Genomic DNA, 21,654 nt, shown 5'->3' with positions numbered 1-21,654 from the left:
TCTGGTTTATAAAAATGAAGCAAGTTTCTCTTGATCATACAAGATTGTGATTTTCTCATATTTGAGTTGCCTGGTCTTAAGAGATTAATTTGCACAAAGTACTAGTTTAATCTTTTTTTTTTTTTTATCCCCATTCCTAATATATCCTACTTACGTCCCACAAAATGAAATTAATAAGATGCAAATCTACTTCGAACTCTTGGGTGGCTTGTAGGATTGAGTACGAGCTTTATGCTGGTAAAACACAGCTCTTCAGATATGACTCTACTTCATTCCCTACGGTGTCTCACTACCATTTCATAGTCAAAAGCTGATCGGTAGTTAACCTAAGATTTCCCAGTCAAATGTCCCGGAGACCTCCACCTCTGGATCGTGGTAAATCCTGCAAGCAGGAATCAAGGGTTGTTTCTATCTAGAATATTTTTACTGTATAAATCCCAGACATACTCAACATCTACCAAAAACTAGCACAGATTTTATCTCAATTGGGAAATCTTTCCTAATTTTTGTACACTACGCCTAACTACCCCCATACCATCACCTCCTTAGTTCTCCACATCAAGGAAAAAAACTGAGCATTTAAAACTTTGTGTCTTCTTTTTTTTTTTTAAGTCAACATAGTTTATTCATTTTTTAAAAATTTTTTAATATGAAATTTATTGTCAAATTGGTTTCTAAACTTTGTGTCTTCTTGATACTGTATAATATTTGATAATGGGCTTCTCTATGTAACCTAAGACAAAAGACTCAACTAGATATCTAGACACTCTTAAATTTGGGTTTTCATGGCCCTAGTAAACTCTTTAGTGGAAAGTAGTGTAGTTATTATATTGTGTCCTTTCTTTCCAAAACTGTGAGTACCTTGATGATAGGAGTTTCACCATTATTTCATCCCCAGAGCCCATATTGTTATTGTTTACACCGTTTCAATATAATCTGTTGACTTGCTTAGAAACTGTGTGTAACAGTGTGTCTAAAATAGTTTAGAACTCTCTTGACTTATTTTCTGCTGACTTCCAAGTTGAGGTATAGGTACCAGAATCCAGCCTAGTGTCAGACCCTAAGTAGATATTATAAGATTTTAGTGAGAATCATAATGTAAAATTCTAAGAATCACAATTTAAAAAGCCCAATCCTGGGGCGCCTGGGTGGCGCAGTCGGTTAAGCATCCGACTTCAGCCAGGTCACGATCTCGCGGTCCGTGAGTTCGAGCCCCGCGTCAGGCTCTGGGCTGATGGCTCAGAGCCTGGAGCCTGTTTCCGATTCTGTGTCTCCCTCTCTCTCTGCCCCTCCCCTGTTCATGCTCTGTCTCTCTCTGTCCCAAAAATAAATAAACGTTGAAAAAAAATTAAAAAAAAAAAAGCCCAATCCTGTCATCAAAATATACTTCAGTGTGTATTTTAGGAGGTCTCAACATAAACAGAAGGGGAAAAAAAAAAAGAAAAATTCAATCACAGCATCAAAAGGTAAAACATGAGCTAGTTCAAAATAAAAATAAAGCAAAAAACACTATTTGGAAAATGCATTTTATTTGAAATGTGCAAAACTATTTAAAATAGCTACGGAGACTGGAAAAGATACTGACAAAATTAATATCAAAAGGATAAACAAATCAATTATCATTGTGTGGAAATGGATGCTGGTACATTATGGAGGAAAACTTAGGAGACAAAGAATCAATTGTTTATCTTCCTCAAAATTAAATACCTTGCTTTTCAGCAATGAACACTTACAGAGTATGGTTTGGGTTCTTCCCTCATCCTCCTTTCTTCTACTTCCACAAACTCTTCTTGTATGGACTAATTAAGCCCTTAAATTTTAATTGTGATCTAAGAAATCAGGAGCCTGTCACCTTTATTTTCAGCCCCGCCTTCCTCATCCTCCAGACACATGTATTCAAGTCCCTGATGGTCCCTCCTAAATGAAACCCAGTTATCTTTAATTAACACCTACAAAGCTGGCTGTCCAGCCATGCACCAAGCCACCTAAATCAGAGGGACTGTAAACTTTTTTTCCCGTGTTATGAATATGTTTACAATTTTTAGTCAACTTTGCTTTTTAAAAAGATTTCCCCTTCTTTTCATACCACATTCATTTGATTATTTGCCTTACAACCCCATCGTCTCTGGTATACATGTACTAGAGTTGCAGATTTTGAATTTGTTTTAAATCTCAGCTCTTACTTGACCACTTTCTATGAAGCAGCAACTAGGAATTTCCTCTCCAAGCTTAAAATTATCTTCCTACTAACTTACTTCAAATGCTTGATGTGTCACCAAAGTAGGAAACACTCTAAACCTGTGAGATACATGTATCTTTTTTATTTTCCCTCCAGTAACTGTCTTCAAACAAGCCACTACACTTTTCTCTCCTCTATGTCTCATGTATAAGGTCTACTTCATGCAAATTCTATAAAATTGCAATAACTTGTAAGCACTAAAAATAATAGCTCAGTCATATCTGGTTGACTATTTTAATAACTCTCTCAACCTTCTCCAGCTGAGGCTCAACCTATAATGTGAAAGAATTGCCACGGAGGAGTGAAAGACAAAGATTCTCCTCTTTCTCCTCCTTCATTCTCCCACCATCTGCTGCTGGCAGGAGTAGAGCGGGGGGTGGATATTGCAGGGAAAGCAAAAGCTTATTTAATTGGAATGATTGGGGTCATAGGTTGGCTGTACTTGGGCTTGACTTGGCAGGTTTCTAGATGTTGGATCTCATGTGGGGCATATATCTCTTTCTCTGAGTATTTTATAGGCCTCTGATAAGAATGTGCATTCTCCATTATAAGGTATAGAGTTTCATATACAATCAATCAATAAGATCAGTCTTATTGATTGTGTTTTTAGATCTTCTGTCTCTTTATTTATAATTTGCCTACTTGAACTGTCTGGTGCTGAGAATGCTGTATTAAAACATCTTTTTGGGATGCTCAGGTGGCTCAGTTAGTTCGGCGACTGACTTCAGCTCAGGTCATGATCTCATGGCTCATGGGTTCGAGCCCTGCGTTAGGCTCTGTGCTGACAGCTCGGAGCCTGGAGCCTGCTTCGGATTCTGTGTCTCCCTCTCTCTCTGCCCCTCCTCCACTCACACTCTGTCTCTCCCAAAAATAGATAAACATTTTTAAAAAATCTTGTTACTCACCAGTTTCTACATAGGTCTTCTTGCACTTTCTGTAGTTTTTTTATTCCTAAAGGTGGTTTTATTATTAATTGGTATATGCACATTGGTAAGTATTATTTTTTCATTGTGCATTCTGGATTTCCACCATAAAATTCTTTTGTCATGTTTAATGGTTTGAGGCTTGAATTTCACTTTTAGTGATATCAGAATCTCTGTTCCATTTTTATTTCCATATACATAGTAGAATTTGTTTATCTTTTCACTCCTTAGCCATCTGAATCAATTTGTTGTAGATTTTGTTTTTCAGCCACATAGGAAGCTTTTTGTCTTTTAATAAATGAGTTAGGTCCTTTAACATTTTCTTTTTTTTAATTTTGTTTTTTTAAACTTACATCCAAATTAGTTACCATACAGTGCAACAATGATTTCAGGAGTAGATTTCTTAATGCCCCTTACCTATTTAGCCCATCCCCACCTCCCACAACCCCTCCTGTAACCCTCTGTTCTCCATATTTAAGAGTCTCTTCTGTTTTGTTCCCTTCCCTGTTGTTATATTATTTTTGCTTCCCTTCCCTTATGTTCATCTGTTCTGTGTCTTAAGTCTGCATATGAGTGAAGTCATATGATATTTGTCTTTCTCTGACTAATTCCACTTAGTCAATACCTTCTAGTTCCATCCACGTACTTGCAAATGCAAGATCTCATTCTTTTTGATTTTCAAGTAATACTCCATTGTATATGTATATACCACATCTTCTTTATCCATTCATCCATCGATGGACATTTGGGCTTTTCCATACTTTGCCTATTGTTGATCGTGCTGCTATAAATATTGGGGTGCATGTGTCCCTTCGAATCAGCACACCTGTATCCCTTGGATAAATAACTTAGTAGTGCAATTGCTTGGTCGTAGGGTAGTTCTATTTTTTGTTTTTTGAGGAACCTCCATACTGTTTTCCAGAGTGGCTGCACCAGCTTGCATTCCCACCAAAAATGCAAAACAGATCCTCTTTCTCTGCATCATCCCTAACATCTTTTGTTGCCTGAGTTGTTAATTTTAGCCATTCTGACAGGTGTAAGGTGATATCTCATGATGGTTTTGATTTGTATTTCCCTGACGATGAGTGATTGGGAGCATTTTTTCATGTGTCGGTTGGCCATCTGGATGTCTTCTTTGGAGAAGTGTCCATTCATGTCTTTTGCCCAGTTCTTCACTGGATTATTTGTGTTTTGGGTGTTGAGTTTGATAAGTTCTTTATAGAACTTATCCTGTATCTGATATGTCGTTTGCAAATATCTTCTCCCATTCTGTCGGTTGCCTTGCAGTTTTGCTGATTGTTTCCTTCACTGTGCAGAAGCTTTTTATTTTGATGAGGTCCCAGTAGTTCATTTTTGCTTTTGTTTCCCTTGCCTCCAGAGACATGTTGAGTAAGAAGCTGCTTGCTGCGGGCAAGATCAAAGAGGTTTTTGCCTGCTTTCTCCTCGAGGATTTTGATGGCTTCCTGTCTTACATTGAGGTCTTTCATCCATTTTGAGTTTATTTTTGTGTATGGTGTAAGAAAGTGGTCCAGGTTCATTCTTCTGTATGTTGCTGTCCAGTTTTCTCAGCACCACTTGCTGAAGAGACTGTCTTTATTCCATTGGATATTCTTCCCTGCTTTGTCAAAGATTAGTTGGCCATACATTTGTGGGTCCATTTCTGGGTTCTCTATTCTGTTCCATTGATCTGAGTGTCTGTTTTTATGCCAGTACCATACTGTCTTGATGATTACAGCTTTGTAGTATAGCTTGAAGTCCAGGATGGTGATGCCTCCTGCTTTGGTTTTCTGTTTCAAGATCGCTTTGACTCTTCAGGGTCTTTTCTGGTTCCATACAAATTTTAGGGTTATTTGTTCTAGGTCTGTGAAGAATGCTGGTGTTATTCTGATAGGGATTGCATTGAATATGTAGATTTCTTTGGGTGGTATTGACATTTTAACAATATTTTTTCTTCCTATTCAGGAGCATGGAATCTTTTTTCCATTTTTTTGTGTCTTCAATTTCTTTCATAAGCTTTCTATAGTTTTCAGTGTATAGATTTTTTACCTCTTTGGTTAGATTTATTCCTAGGTATTTTATGGTTTTTGGTGCAATTGTAAATGGGATGATTCCTTGATTTCTCTTTCTGTTGCTTCATTGTTGGTGTATAGGAATGCAACCAATTTCTGTGCACTGATTTTATATCCTGAAACTTTGCTAAATTCATTAATCAGTTCTAGAAGTTTTTTAGTGGATTCCTTTGGGTTTTCACATAGAGTATCATGTCATCTGTGAAGAGTGAAAGTTTGAATTCCTCCTGATTTGGATGCCTTTTATTTCTTTGTGTTGTCTGATTGCAAAGGCTAAGACTTCCAATACCATGTTGAATAACAGTGGCAAGAGTGGACATCCCTGTCTTGTTCGTGACCTTAGGGGGAAAGCTCTCAGTTTTTCCCCATTGAGGATGATATTAGCCTTGGGTCTTTCATATATGGCTTTTACGATCTCGAGGTATGCTCCTTGTGTCCCTACTTTCTTGAGGGTTTTTATCAAGAAATGATGCTGTATTTTGTCAAATGCTTGCTCTGCATCTATTGAGAGGATCGTGTGGTTCTTGTCCTTTCTTTTATTGATGTGATGAAACACAATGATTGTTTTGTGGATATGGAATCAGCCCTGCATCCCAGGTATAAATCCCACTTGGTCATGGTGAATAATTTTTTTTAATGTATTGTTGGATCCGATTGGCTAATATCTTGTTGAGGAGTTTTACATCCATGTTCATCAGGGAAATTGGTCTATAGTTCTCTTTTTTTAGTGGGATTTCTGGTTTTGGAATCAAAGTAATGCTGGCTTCATAGAGTTTGGAAGTATTCCTTCCATTTATGTTTTTTGGGTCATCTTCAAGAGAATAGGTGTTAACTCTTCCTTAAATGTTTGGAAGCATTCCCCTGGAAAGCCCTGTGGCCCTGGACTCTTGCTTTTTGGGAGATTTTTGTTACTAATTAAATTTCTTTACTACTAATGGTCCGTTCAAATTTTCTGTTTCTTCCTATTTCAGTGTTGGTAGTGTATATGTTTCTAGGAATTTGTCCATTTCTTCCAGATTACCCATTTATTGGCATATAGTTGCTCATAATAGTCTATTATTATTGTTTTTATTTCTGTTGTGTTGGTTGTGATCTCTCCTCTTTCATTTTTGATTTTATTTATTTGGGTTATATCATTTTTCTTTTTGATCAAACTGACTAGTAGTTTATCAATTTTGTTAATTCTTTCAAAGAACCAGCTTCTGGTTTCATTGATCTGTTCTACTCATTTTTTGTTGTTTTTTTTTTTTTTTTTTTTTTTGTTTTGAGAGCATTAATTTTTGCTCTAATCTTTATTATTTCCTATATTCTGCTGGTTTGGGGTTTTATTTGCTGTTCTTTTTCCAGCTCTTTAAGGCATAAGGTTAGGTTGTATATCTGAGATCTTTCTTCCTTCTTTAGGAAGGCCTGGATTGCTATATACTTTCCTCTTATGACCGCCTTTCCTGCATCCCAGAGGTTTTGGGCTGTGGTGTTATTGTTTTCACTGGCTTTCATGAAATTTTCAATGTCCTCTTTAACTTCTTGGTTAGCCCATTCATTCTTTAGTAGGTTGTTCTTTAGTCTCCAAGTATTTGTTACCTTTTCAAATTTTTCCTTGTGGTTGATTTCGAGTTTCATAGCACTCTGGTCTGAAAATATGCTCAGTATGATCTCGATCTTTTTGTACTTGTTGAGGGCTGATTTGTGTCCCACTATGTGGTCTATTCTGGAGAATATTCCATGTGCACTGGAGAAGAATGTATATTTCATTGCTTTAGGATGAAATGTTCTGAATATATCTGTTAAGTCCATCTGGTCCAGTGGGTCACTCAAAGCTATTGTTTCCTTATTGAAATTTTGATTAGATGATCTGTCCATTGCTGTGAGTGGGGTGTTGAAATCTCCTACTATTATGGTATTACTATCAATGAGTTTCTTTATGTTTGTGATTAATTGATTTTTATATTTGGGTGCTTTCACATTTGGCGCATAAATACATAGAATTGTTAGGTCTTGTTGGATAGACCCCTTAATTATGATATAATGCCTTTCTGCATCTCTTGATACAGTCTTTATTTTAAAGTCTAAATTGTCTGGGGCGCCTGGGTGGCGCAGTCGGTTGGGCGTCCGACTTCAGCCAGGTCACGATCTCGCGGTCCATGAGTTCGAGCCCCGCGTCGGGCTCTGGGCTGATGGCTCAGAGCCTGGAGCCTGTTTCCGATTCTGTGTCTCCCTCTCTCTCTGCCCCTCCCCCGTTCATGCTCTGTCTCTCTCTGTCCCAAAAATAAATAAACGTTGAAAAAAAAATTTAAAAAAAAAATAAATAAATAAAGTCTAAATTGTCTGATATAAGTATGGCTACTCCGGCTTTCTTTTGTTGACCATAAGCATGATAAATGGTTCTCCATCCCCTTATTTTCAATCTGAAGGTGGCTTTAGGGTCTAAAGTGGGTCTCTTGTAAACAGCATATAGATGGATCTTGTTTTCTTATCCATTCTGCTACCCTATGTGTTTTGATTGGAGCATTTAGTCCATTGATGTTTAGAGTGAGTACTGAAAAACATGAATTTATTGCCATTATGTTGCTTGTAGAGTTGGAATTTCTGGTGGTGTTCTCTGGTCTTTTCTATTCTTTGCTGCTTTTGGTATTTATTATTTATTTATTTATTTATTTATTTATTTATTTATTTAAATTATTTACTTATTTATTTCATCTTTTCTCCCCTCAGAGAGTTCCCCTGAAAATTTCTTGCAGGGCTAGCTTAGTGGTCACAAACTCCTTTAATTTTTGTTTGTCTGGGAAATGTTTTATTTCTCCTTCTATTTTTGAATGACAGCCTTGCTGGGAAAGAATTCTTGGCTGCATATTTTTCTGATTCAGCACATTGAATATATCCTGCCATTCTTTTCTGGCCTGCCAAGTTTCTGTGGATAGATTTGTTTCCAACCTGATCTGACTTCCCTTGTAGGTTAAGGACTTTTTTCCCTTGCTGCTTTCATGATTCTCTCCTTGCCTGAGTATTTTGTGAATTAGACTATGATATGCCATGTGGATGGTCGTTTTTTGTTAAATCTAATGGGAGTCCTCAGGGCTTCCTGAATTTTGTTGTCTGTGTCTGTCCCCAGGTTCAGAAAGTTTTCCACTATGATTTGCTCACATGACCCTACTACTCCTATTTCTCTCTCTTCCTCTTCTGGGACCCCTATGATTCTGATGTTGTTCCTTTTTAATGAGTTACCGATTTCTCGAATTCTTAAATTGTGCTCTTTTGCCTTAATTACCCTCCTTTTTTCTGCTTCATTATTCTCCATAACTTTGTCTTCTATATAGCTGATTCTCTCTTCTGCCTCATCCATCCTTGCTGCCGTGGCCTTCCTTTGAGATTGCAGCTCAGTTATAGCATTTTTTATTTTATCCTGACTAGCTTTTACTTTTTTTTTATCTCCACAGAAAGGGATTCTAGTCTATTTTCAACTCCAGCTAGTATTCTTATTATTGTGTTTCTAAATTCTGGTTCAAACATCTTGCTAGTATCTGTGTTAGTTAAGTCCCTGGCTGCCATTTCTTCCTGCTCTTTCTTTTGGGGTGAATTCCTCTGTTTCATCATTTTGAACGGAGAAAAGGAATCAATGAGGTAAAAAAATTAAAACTAAAAAAAACTAAAACTAAAAGATGTTAAAATTAAAAAAAATTAAAAACAAACACACACACACAAAAGAATCAAATAAACGATGCTAGATCCTTGTTGTGTTTTGGTTTGGATGTTGAAAGGGGATTGATGGATTAAAGAAAAAAGGGTAAAGAAAAAAAAGGAAATCATTTGAAAATTTGAAAAAAAATGAATACACTGAAGTAGACTAAATGAAAAGATGGAAGTAACATAGAATTTGAAAATAAAATTACACAAACTACAAAATACAGTAGAAAAATTTAAAAATAACTATTTTTAATAAAAATTGAAAATAAAAATGAATTTTTTCTCTTTCTGTATTCAAGAAAAGAAAAACAAAATAAAAAAGATAAAAGAAAGAAATAGATGGACCAGCAAACAGACTGAAATACTACTGAAATTACTTTGTTTTCTCTTAGAAGTGAAACTATGAAGCACTGTATAGTCCATAAACTAAGCACACCAAGAGACTTGTGTTCCTAAAGAGCAAGGTTGGCCCACTTGGACGGGGATTAGTAACGGCTCCATTCTCCACTATATGGCTCTGCTTAGCTTACTGGGGTGGATTGTTGTGGCACTTGTAGGTGTGTATGAACGAGCACGGGTACGGAGAAAATGGTGTCACCCAGCTATGCAGTCTATAGTATTGGAACTGTGTTCTCCCTGATCAGCAATCGCTCACCTGTCCTTCATCTTCTGCTTCTGTCCATTTCCTCCTTTTACATAGTCCGTGCCCAAGCCCAGGCAGCACCTCCCTCCTAAGTTTTGTCTCAGATGTGGCTGTTTTCCTGACCCCTTACTTCTGAGAGACTGTGTCTTTGACCCATTCTCCCCTCTGCAGGAGGGTCTCACCAAGCAATGGCTGGGTGCTGGCCACACCCAGGGAAGTTTGTGGGACCATGCTGCTGCCAATGCCCAGAGATTGTGGTCCGGTGACAGCCCGCTCCAGAAAAAGTTCTCGAGATAGTGTAGCAGCAGCATTTCAGGGACTATGGCAAATCACAACACACATCTGGCACCAGGCTTCACCCTTAACGACCTTGTTCCAGCACCAGCAAATGTGGTTGTTCTCCTGGGTCCACTGGGGCCTTGCCTTTGGGGACCCACACAGCCTCTACCAGGTGTCCCCCAGCAGGGGAACTGCCTCTCTCCGTGTGGCCTGAAGACCCCGGACCCCACTTTGCTTCAGGGGATTCTCCCCTCCCACCAGAGCACTGCCAGGTATCAGCTGCGGAGGTTCAGCCTCTGTGTTCCCCCTGTTTATAGTCTTAATGGAATTTAAACCCTCTCCTTTTCCTTTCTCCCTTTTTAGTTCAGTCCCTCAGCTGTTTCTACTTTTCCATTTTCTCTCCAGCTGCTTTGGGGGGGTGCTTTTCCCATACTCTCCCCCCACCATCTCTCTACATGCAAAAGTGGCTCCCTGCCCTCTGCAGCTTGGTTTAGTGTTGGTCTGGCTGTATTTCATGGACACGAGACACACAAAAAACTTCCATGCTGTTCCGCCATCTTCGGTCCTTTCTTAAGATTTATCCTTGTTTCCAACCATGTCATATTAGTACATGACTATAATAATTAATATGTTATGTAACATTCTTATGTATATTATATAGGATACATAAAATCCTACATGACAATTATAGGATTTTATAAGTATGTGTGTTGTGTGATAATTTCCATGATTCATTTGTGATATTTTCTTTCTCTATAAGATGTGCATTCCCTTTTACTTATTTGTTTCCAATTTAAGTAGTTTGTATTTGTATTCTACAGTTATCTTTGTACTTAGAGCTTTTTACTGCTTTTAGTTCCCTGTTTACTTATTGAACATTTTGATATATGGCTTATAAATGTTTAGTCCCCTTTAACCTGTGTATTACCCATACACCAATAAATTGTTCGCTACTTTGTGCTTAACCTATTTTTTCTCTCATTTTTAGAACCATCCTTTGTACTATATTTTGACATATAGCATTCGTATATTTGCCATACATCCTTATTCTCACTTATTTCTTAGTCGTATGTGAGCATCTATACGTCTAGAAGGAGTCACAGGCATTCTTTTGTTCAATTTCCCGCTAGTCATGATTTGGGTGGGTGATACTTGCTGATAGATGCAGAATTCCGTAAGTATTTACATATCAAATCCTGTTTTTTCCTGAAGATTTGATACTTGAAAGAGTGAGTTGATGTAAAATACTTGGTTCACACTTACTTTCACTGATTTTTTTTTTAATGTTACTCTACTGTTGCTTTGCTTGGTATGTTAATTTTCAAAAGTTTGCTGCTAGTCTAATTCCTTTTGTATTCACTTTATCTTATCTTTTGCCTGGAGGCTTTGAGGATCTTACCTTATTCTTGACACTTTGTAGCTTTAATAGGATAGTATTAAATAGTATATGGGTTTAAACTGTTAATTTGAAATTTTACTTCCTTTCTATTATTAGTACTTAAAACTAAGAATTTTTGTCCACTGCTTTAATTGCATCATAGAAGTTCAAATATATTTAATTTAATAATGATATTTTCTTTTTTGTAATGTTTATTGATTTTTGAGAGAGAGACAGAACATGAGTGAGGGAGGGACAGAGACACAGACAGAGACAGAGAATCTGAAGCAGGCTCCAAGCTTCAAGCTGCAGCACAGAGCCAGATGCAGGGCTCAACCCCTTGAACTGTGAGATCATGACCTGAGCTGAAGTTGTACACTTAACTGACTCAGCCACTCAGATACCCCAACATGACATTTGCTAATTTTCTTTGTTATTTTTTAATCCACAGGTTATTTGGATATGTATTTAATATTTACTTTCCAAATACTTGCAAGTTTTCTACATGTTATTCTATTTTTGAGTCCTAATTAAATTCCTCTGTGATTAGGTAACATATTTTGTATGATGCCAATCCTTTTAATGTCATTGGCATTTGTTTTATGGCCCAGTATATGCTTTTTCTCGTAGACTGTTCTATGCATACTTGAAACGAACGTGTATTCTCCTGTGGTTGGATTTTTATTTGCATATACATAGTGACAGTTCAAGTTGGCTGATAGTGTCATTCAAGTCTTGTGTAAAATTACTGATTTTCTACCTTTTTTTTTAATTAGTGATGTTGGCCTACTGAAATATCTGAGTACAATCATGGAATTGTATGAGTCTCCTTTCAATTTTATCACTTTTAGCTTCATGTATTTTGATGTTCTAAGATGCATATACACTTATAATTTATGTATTTGTCCGGCACCTAGGCTCTTTTCGTCACTATGAAATATATCTTTGTTTCTAGTCATATTTCTTGTCCCATCACTTATTTTTCCTGACATTAATTTAGCCCTTCCAACTCTAAGATTCCTGTGTGTGTGGTATATTTTGTTCCATTTATTTACCTCCAGACTATTTGTGTCTTTGAACGTAAAGTGTTTCTAAGGTAGACAGCATATGGTGGGAATGTGCTTCTTAATCCTGTCTGAATTCTATGTAGGGAGACGATTAGGGAATGAATTAATGTAAGAGAAATCCTGAATTTTGAGGAAAGCATAAGAGAAAGAATATGAAGAACCCAGTAAAAAAAGGAAGAAGAAAGATGCCAAGCACCTACAACATATTGAGGAACATAGGGAAGGTTGAGGGGAGAGAGAGAGAGAGAGAGAGAGAGAGAGAGATACTATATATCAAAAAATGTCAACCAAATTGTAAAGGTTACATTAAATTTGAAAGTGCTTCTTTGGTGAAATGAGATAATATTCCAATTATACCGATACATTTCAATAAAGATATCCTATAAAATTAAGTCTTGGGGGATTTAGAAAAGGGATGGCAAGAGTGCAAAAAGTAGATGATGGGAGAATATGAGGACCAAACACCCAAACCAGCACTTAAGGCAGGGAAACAGAAGGAATACTTAGAGCCCTGCTGATTATGAGAAAATCTAATCCTAAATTTAGTTCCCATATGTTTCCCCCCAAACCCCGGTTTTCAGAAATCTCCCCAGCATACAAGTAGTAGTTCCAGCCAGCATCTCAGGATATTTTTGGGAAGGGTGATTCCAGAATGCCGGTGTCCATCTAGGAATGTCACAAGCACAAACCTTACTGAGATAGCACCTTTGTTTGTATACTAATTGCATTTCTGGTTATAAATTGTATGGCAATTATACAATAGCTTTTGAAGGGCCATTACCTCCAATAGACCTAGAGATTTATTTTAAAGATGTGTTCTAATTTCAGAAGTTTTAAAATACCACATGTATGGTTTGAAGAAAAAAAAATGGTAGTTTTCCCTTACTGCTGCATCCAGTTTCAGATTTTTAATATTTTATTAAAATATGGTTGTCACATTTTTCTTGTGAAAATTATTTTATGTGTTCAGTACAAATAATTTGATGGTGCTGCTAGAAAATTCTAAATTGTATGGCATAAATTTAAATCTATTTCATTTACATATGTATAGAAAATATTTTCAAATAGCTGTGAGAATGCTCAATGGAAATAATAAAGCTAAATTAAGCATAGGATTATTGATTTTTGACATGAAAACAAAGTTAATGACAGAAAAATGGCACAGACATCAAAGAAACCAAGTCAAATACCTCATGCCAAACGCTCTCCTGATCTTTTAGGACATTGGCTTATAATGGACTGTCCAATTAAATTTAGCTAATGAAAACTTATATATTATCTTAATAAGGCACTGTCATTCTTGTTTGTTTTTTCATTTGAAATACAAAGTTCTGTCATGAGCCACAAAACTTTCAGCAATTGGTTCCTACATTTGACTGCCACAAATCTGACAAATGGAAATAACACAATAAGAATAATCTCAAATTCATCAGAATGTTGAAGTCTATGTATATTTTATAGAAATCTCCCCAGTCATATATTAGCTTAACAAAATAATAGCGTAATGTTGAAAAGTTTAGAAGTTTAACCATATTTTACATTTTTAAAAAAATTTCCTTTACCTATAATTTCCTCTGAAACTGAGTAAATTTACTGATCAAAAGAGTCTTTTATTGTACTAATATAACAAACCTTTTTTTAAATTCCCATAAATTCTTTCTTTATGTTCTACTTGTCACAAAAGTGTCCATGAATTAATTGATAGTTGGAAGTTTGTGGACTCATAGGAAGCAATTTACATGTTGCTTATGACAGCTTTTTATATATCTTTATTATGTGCATTTGTAAGGATTTCTTTGTCATAAACTGAATTTCAGTTTAAAAATCTATTGCTATGAATTTTTATATATATATTTTTTTCCTTTTTGAGGATGCAGGTTTCTAAGTACAAACAGACACTAAAAAGTGAGACAAATTAGCCTCTCTCACAGGTCAACAAAAATGGTAGGAAAAGGCAAGTTAATTTCGCATACTTCATTTTGGTAGGCTCTTACTATAAATTTTACTTACATTGTTTTATGGTGCTTAGTAAGCATTTTCCATATAACATTCACATGCAAGAATGTTCCATTTTTAAAAATGTGTTAACAAAATTAAGAATAGTATGTAGTTTCCACAGGGTTTAGTATCAGAATTCAGTGTAGGTGTACATAACTCTATATACCTATGTTGTATGTGCATGTGTGAGAGTGTGTGTATGTGTGTGTGTGTGTGTGTGTGTGTGTGTGTGTGTACGTGATGGATCTGATACATTAGTAAGGAGGCTACATGTTCTTGCAAAGGAACTTGTCACTTATATTCTTTACAGAGCCCTTATCTACGAGAGTAGATAAACAATTTTCCTCAAATGCAAGAAAGTGTTTTTTTTCAGGTATTGAAAGTGTTCTATTATTAGTTACTTTTAACCTTAAGAATTCCCTTTGGCCTCTCACCTGTTTCTCTGCCCAAAACATTTTCCTCAGCTTAATGCAGCTCTGGACGCTCCTGGGAAACATTATTAAAAGGATGGAGAAGATTTATGGGTCTGGTTTGCCATCACCAGTCCTCTCTTTCATTGATCTAGTGTAGCAGAGAGCAACCCTTTCCAATTTGCCTGGCCTTTAAAGCCTTCCTACTAAAATAAAGTTTATCTCAAACTAAACTTCTGAGTTTTGATTAGCAGTTAATAAGCAGCTGTGTTCTTGTTTCAAAACCTTCCCCATCCAACTTCCATATTAGCATCCATTCCACGGATCACATGGGCTCAAGAACAGCCACCATTATCCATAGCAAATACTAACATCTTCTCAGATGCCCACTTTGCTCTTCTTTTGGTATCATCTGTACTGGTCCATAGTGTTCTGTGATCTCTGTTTCTGATTATCCCCCCATTTCCATTTTTGTCAATACTTCATTTTACTCCTTTTTTCCCTCTAATGGTTGATTTCCAAGGTGTTTTGGCTTGGTTTTATTTGTAAAGTCATTCTAATTTCTTCTAGTTTATCTTGATTTTTTTTACTGGTTGCATTGATTTTATTTTCATTTGTGTCGACTTAGTGATTAATGTCCTTTCTCCAATTATTCATTTACATACACTCACTAAATATTAATTAATTCTATCTCGGGCACTGAATATCCAAAGCTGAAAAAGATATACCAATCTTTGAGAGATTCACTGGGGAGGAGACATGGATAAAAATGAAACACAAAGTTACAAAAGATGCCATCAATGGTTTATTACCTACACTTATAAGTGTTACAGAACCATGGGAGACTGGACATCTAACTTCACCTGAACGATTCAGGAAGAGCTTCCCCAAGGTCAGGAAGCTTTTGCTGAATTGTGAAATGTCTGGTATTTAACCTGGGAGTTAATAATAAAGCACCTTTCAGACAGAAGGAAATTGTTCTCCAAACTTCATTTGGCTACAATAAAGGCACAAAGAAGCCAGGTGCCATCTGGAAAGTGTTTGGAGGTGAACAGAAGTTCATGCTCAAGCATGGCAATAGAAAAGCTGGAGGGCTGGATGAGGGACTCATTAGGATTCCACCCAGAGCTGCCTCAGTGGTGTGCCCCACCTGCCAACCCTTGGGATGAAAGGTGAAGTCTACCCAACTCGAATCTGTATTATCACAAAGTGATGGTGAATTTTATGTGTCAAGTTGACTGGCCATCGGATGCTCAAATTAAACATCATTTCTGGGCATGCCTCTGAGAGTGTTTTGGATGATATTAGCATTTGAATTGGTGAACTCAGTAACATAGATTGCCTTTCCCAATGCGGGCCTCATCCAATCAGTTGAGAGCATGAATAGAACAAAAGACAGAAGAAAGAGAATTACCCCTTTTAATTCTTGCCCATCACTTGAGGTGGTACATTGATTTTCTACTGTCCTTGGTGCTCCTTATTCACAGAACTTCAGACTTGAATTCAGTGACACAATTGGCTTTCCTGGGTCTCTAACTTGCAGATGGCAAGTCCTAGCACTTAACCTCCATAATTATGTGAGCAAATTCCTTATAATAAATTTCTTCCTATATACCAGCCCATTTGCTCTGTTTCTGTGGAGAACACTAATACACAAAATCTATTCAATTTGTTCTTTAAAATCCTATGTCTTTGCTTAACGGCTTTAGCATGGTAAGGATAAGGAAAACATTAAAGGAATTGTCTCTCATGCAATACATTTTACAATTTGTTTTTGCTACCTAAACAGTGAAATGTTTTCTTCAGACAATGACAATGGAAACACATAATCTGTAAGAGAGAAATAAGCCATTCAAAACCGTCCCATTAATTTCCATTAAATTATCTTGATAAAGCCTCTGCATAACTTGAAAAAAAGGTTCCCTACAATAGCAATGCTCGTTGACCTTGGATGTTGAAAGAAACCTATTAGTGAACTAGAAAAATACCAAAGAGTTTAGTAGGGAGGTTATTGGAGGTCAGTAGTTTTAGACCATTTTCTCCACTCAAAAAGACCAACTCCTAAAAGGTATTTTAACTAACACATTTTGTTGCAGTATCCATTTAAATTGTTTTTACATATCTTTCAATGTCTTCATAAATGATTTTCAGCTATTTAGCCCCTGCACAGACATTTTAACTTTTACATCAAATAAATACAGAATTCAGCAACATTGGAACAGAACATTTACTGGAAATCGGAATTTTTGCAGCAATCAACTCATCATGATCTCCCAAACCCCATTTTGTCGTGATTTAAGTCACGTGATTTAAAGCACGATTTAAGAGACACACAATTGGGGCGCCTGGGTGGCGCAGTCGGTTAAGCGTCCGACTTCAGCCAGGTCACGATCTCGCGGTCCGTGAGTTCGAGCCCCGCGTCGGGCTCTGGGCTGATGGCTCAGAGCCTGGAGCCTGTTTCTGATTCTGTGTCTCCCTCTCTCTCTGCCCCTCCCCCGTTCATGCTCTGTCTCTCTCTGTCCCAAAAATAAATAAATGTTGAAAAAAAAGTAAAAAAAAAAAGAGAGACACACAATTAAGTCAAAAAAGGAACACTGAATCATTTTGTTGAGTTATTCTGTTGATCCAATATGATCTTTAAATATTGGACCTAGTTTTATAAAATTCAAATAAAAAAAAAAAAGTCTGGAAAGGGGCCATTTATTTTTAACTGGATGGGATTTTATCCTAGCATTTTCTGGTAATTTTAGGTTAACAATTTCTTTGGACATGGTAATCTCATTTTTTTTTTTTTTATGTTAAGTGTGGAATTTGCAACTGTTTTTAGGTAAGAAAGCACCATTCACCTAATGTACATGATCTCACTGGAGACTGAGATAATGTCTCCCTAGAAATCATGTGATTTCATTATCATTTTTAATTCCAGGGAGTGCTGCTATGCTTCCCTAGTGAAAAGGCAAAAGCACCTTGGTCTGGTCCTTAAAATTGTGGGGCGGAGCTTAATTGCCCCATGACATGATGGGCTGCTCCATGTAAGACCTGTCCCTGTAGACCCTTTCTGAAGCCCTCTCTCTTTCTTTAATTGCCTATTTCAGAAGGGCGTTCACCAGATTTTTGTCAGATATTCTTTCATTTCTGATTCCCTTTGTGGCGTGGCTGAGTCAGGGCTACGAATGAGCAGAAACAGTAGACATGCACCACCTTGTGGGATTCGGTCCCTCACTTTTTCCTCTGCCTCTGTTGGGATCCCCCTGTCTTCTGCGTCTCGTTCAGATTCCTTATACCTTCTGCATACATTTTTAATATTATTTTTCTGATGACTCATGTTATTAATTATAATTGATACTAAAAACTTATTTTACCAAGACAGAAGGGGCGGTATATTGCCCTCTACACCTGCACCTGATCTCAGTTTAGAAGCCACAGGACACAGGGTTACAAACAGGATATGAAACTAACATTAACAATTTTCCTGTAAGTCCTGCAGTGTTGGGGGCTTGGAGAGAGAGGCAGGATTTGCTCTTTTCAGTTAGGAAGATCATTTTTACTTAAACAATAACCACAGATGAACTGGAAAAGTCAATCCACTTGTCGTAATTACCACAGGCAAATTTTAAATTATTATATTAAGGACACAAGATCATTCTGAAAAAGGACATTTCAGTATGAATTTCTCATACACAGTTAATTCACAGTGACCTGCCTGACATAGTCCAGATTTTTAAAAATGGGGATTTTTTTTTCTTAATCAATTACCTTCTTTAGTTTCAGATTTCTATTTAATACTACTGATTTTCTGCTTGATATCACCTTACATAGAGAAACATTTCTAGGCCTCTATTTTTTTTAAAAAAATTTTAATTTCATTTATCATACAAAAATAACTTTCCTAGCATGATTTGCCTAGGATACAAGTACTTACCAGACATGGCTTAAGGAAAATACACTCAATTAAAAGTGATAGTATAGGAGTCAGCATACGTATCATACTTTAATACAGTTTAAAATGTGTTTTCAGTACTCATGTTACGTACACATAACTACTGATCATTTGTATTATGAGAACGTGGGTGATTTTTCTTTTTCATAGGAAGCTGCAAGCCCTCGATACAGGTTCTGTCCTCTTATTTTGATATAATTAGATTTAATGAATAGTCTTTGCCATTCACCAGCTGTACACACCGAGGGGAGCCACCCAACATTGCTATGTTTTGTTTAATGATCCACAAAATGGAGAAAATAACAGCACTCAATTTACAAGGTTGTTCCAAGGACAAAGTATGAGTCATATGCAGAGATCTCAGCACAGCGCTTATCACTTAGCACGTGCTGAGAAACATCACCATCACCATCGCCATCATCATCACCATCATCATCACCATCACCATCACCATCATCATCATGAGTATCCATATGCTTCCAATCAGTTCATTTTTCCTCACTCGAAGTACATAGACTTTTTCTGAGTCCAAATCAGTGCTTAGTTATTTTTTTCCTTTGTGAAATTAATACATAAAGGATCCAACTAACTGATGAAACATAGCTTTGTTTTTCTTTTACTGTGTTTCAAAGGCTGCGGATCATAAAATAAACGTTTCCAATGACAACAGCTCTTGCCCAAGAGACATCAAAACTGGCATCACGTTTCTTCGCAACAGGTGCTAATAAACTGAACCTGATAAAGAGCATGGATTTCAGGTTACCTCGGGATGACAAAGTGCCACTGCACTTAATTAAGACACTTTCGTATCCAGTGAACAAAGGGACTAATTTTAACCAACTGTGGACTCACGGGAGTAATTCTGTCTTAACCCAAGTATTTTTTCAGTGCCTAATTAGCTTAGTATCATGAATTTCCCCTTTCTAGCACTCAGAAACTTCCAAACTCTTCTTTTTGGTAATTACCCAATCAATTTCTTCTCTTTTCTGAAGAAAAAAAAATTTGAGTTTCAAAAATATTATTCTTTGAAAGATTAATTTTAAAAATTGTTTTCAGGGGCACCAGGATGGCTCAGTTGGTTAAGTGTCCGACTCTTGATTTCAGCTCAGGTCATAATCTCACGGTTTGTGAGACTAAGCCCTGTGTTGGGTTCTGTGCCGACAGTGTTCATTCTGCTTGGGATTCTCTCTCCCTTTCTCTCTGCCCCTCCCCTGCTCGTGGATGCGCACACGTGCTCTCTCTCAAAATAAATAACTACCTTAAAAAATTGTTTTCAGACAATTTCCTTTTCTTCCTTTTGAGAGAGTCCTAAATATGGTAAAGGAATAGTCCACAGGAGGGAGTGGAGTGTATGGTAATAGAGTATCAAAGAATAATGGAGACAGGAAGGAGGAGTTTTGGATGACCTGAAATCTTACCACTGTGTCTGTAAGAACATTCTTGTACCACAATATAGAGTAAAAGGAATACTATAATCATTGGAGCCTCAATCAGAGTCAAGACTCAGAAGCTTTAATGGGAAAATATTTCTTCTGAAAAAGTTTCGTGAACAGACAGAAATATTTCTTTTTTAAAAAAACTATTTGCCTAATGTTAAAGTTATTACTATTCAGATATAACCTCTTAATATTCAAATAATACTTACATAAACTGATAATACAAAATGTATGCCTATGACCAATTCGATTTTGCAAAGCATTTAAAACTGATTGCACACTTAATAAATTAAACTTTTTGCAACTCCAGCTTGTTATATGTTGCAAATATTAGATTCTCTTAAGCATTTTAAATCCTCTTAAAGTTAGACAGAAGCACAATGATTATATTTAGCTCCCTCCAAAGTGCAACAATAACCATGTCTGTTAAATACAGAGTCATCACCATGATTTTCCTTTTTCTTTAATTATTTAGCTTAATGTTTTTCATTCTCAGCTCCCATTCCAACACCTCTGATTCTGTAAACTTCAACATCCATGCGGTTTATTTTGTTGTATCAGAAGTCAATACAAAAAAAAAAAAAACATAAACAAAACCAAAACAAAAACAAGCAAAAAAAGAGTCAACCATTTTAGATTCTTTCTGTTCTCAATTGAAGTGACTTTGTTCTCTCAGATTATTTATAAATTATCTGTCCAGTTTTTAGGGAAAAAAATCTCAAGTTTAGGTCTTAAATACAACTCAGTGATCAACTGTTTACACAAGTCTAAAGATGCAGTTAGACGACTTATCCTTCTTAAATAATTATGAATGGATCAAGTTACATGAATGCATAATTGCACTGGTGAATCTCATTTTCTTTCTTTTTAATTTTTTTTGGTGTTTATTTACTTTTGAGAGACAGAGAGAGACAGAATGCAAGCAGAGGAGGGGAGAGAAAGAGGGAGGGAGACAAAGAATCAGAAGTGGGCTCCAGGCTCCCAGCAGTCAGCACAGAGCCAGATGCAGGGCTGGAACCCCCCAACTGCGAGATCATGACCTGAGCTGAAGTTGGGCACTCGACCTACCGAGCCACCCAGGCACCCCTCACTTTCTTTCTTTATATTGAATATCCTATCTGCCTTTCTTTTGGTGTTGTTTTAATGTATTAACAAGACACATCCCGTCTCAAGCAGATGGGAGGTGAGTCTAGCTACAACTTCCTTAACGTCACTGGAAGGATAGCACTGCCATGCTTATCGCCACTCTCCCTGAAGGCCGTCCCGTGGTATTTTTTTTATCTAGTGGGGGACAGAAGTCAAAAGATAGAGGTGATGTGGATCTCTTTTCTCAAGTCATTGGCAGGTCTGGGATAGCAGTTTCCTTCTCTTAAAATTGTCTTTACTCTAGAGGAGCACCCTAATTGAAGTGAGGGTGTCGTATCCAGTGGTGCCATGACTCAAATGGCCTGACAGAAACTACTGATACTACCAGCAATTATCCACAGTAACACAATTCACAACTGGTACGTTACATATAAAGAAGAATGTGTGAATAAGCAAGTAAGTAAGTTATTGGGGCACCTGGGTGACCCAGTTCGTTAAGTGTCCG

The sequence above is a fragment of the Lynx rufus genome, unplaced genomic scaffold (genome assembly GCF_022079265.1).
Source record: "Lynx rufus isolate CCGP_SWC_20201006 ecotype Redwood Valley unplaced genomic scaffold, mLynRuf1.p SCAF_20, whole genome shotgun sequence".
Lineage (NCBI taxonomy): Eukaryota > Metazoa > Chordata > Mammalia > Carnivora > Felidae > Lynx > Lynx rufus.
This window is presented reverse-complemented; position numbering follows the sequence as displayed.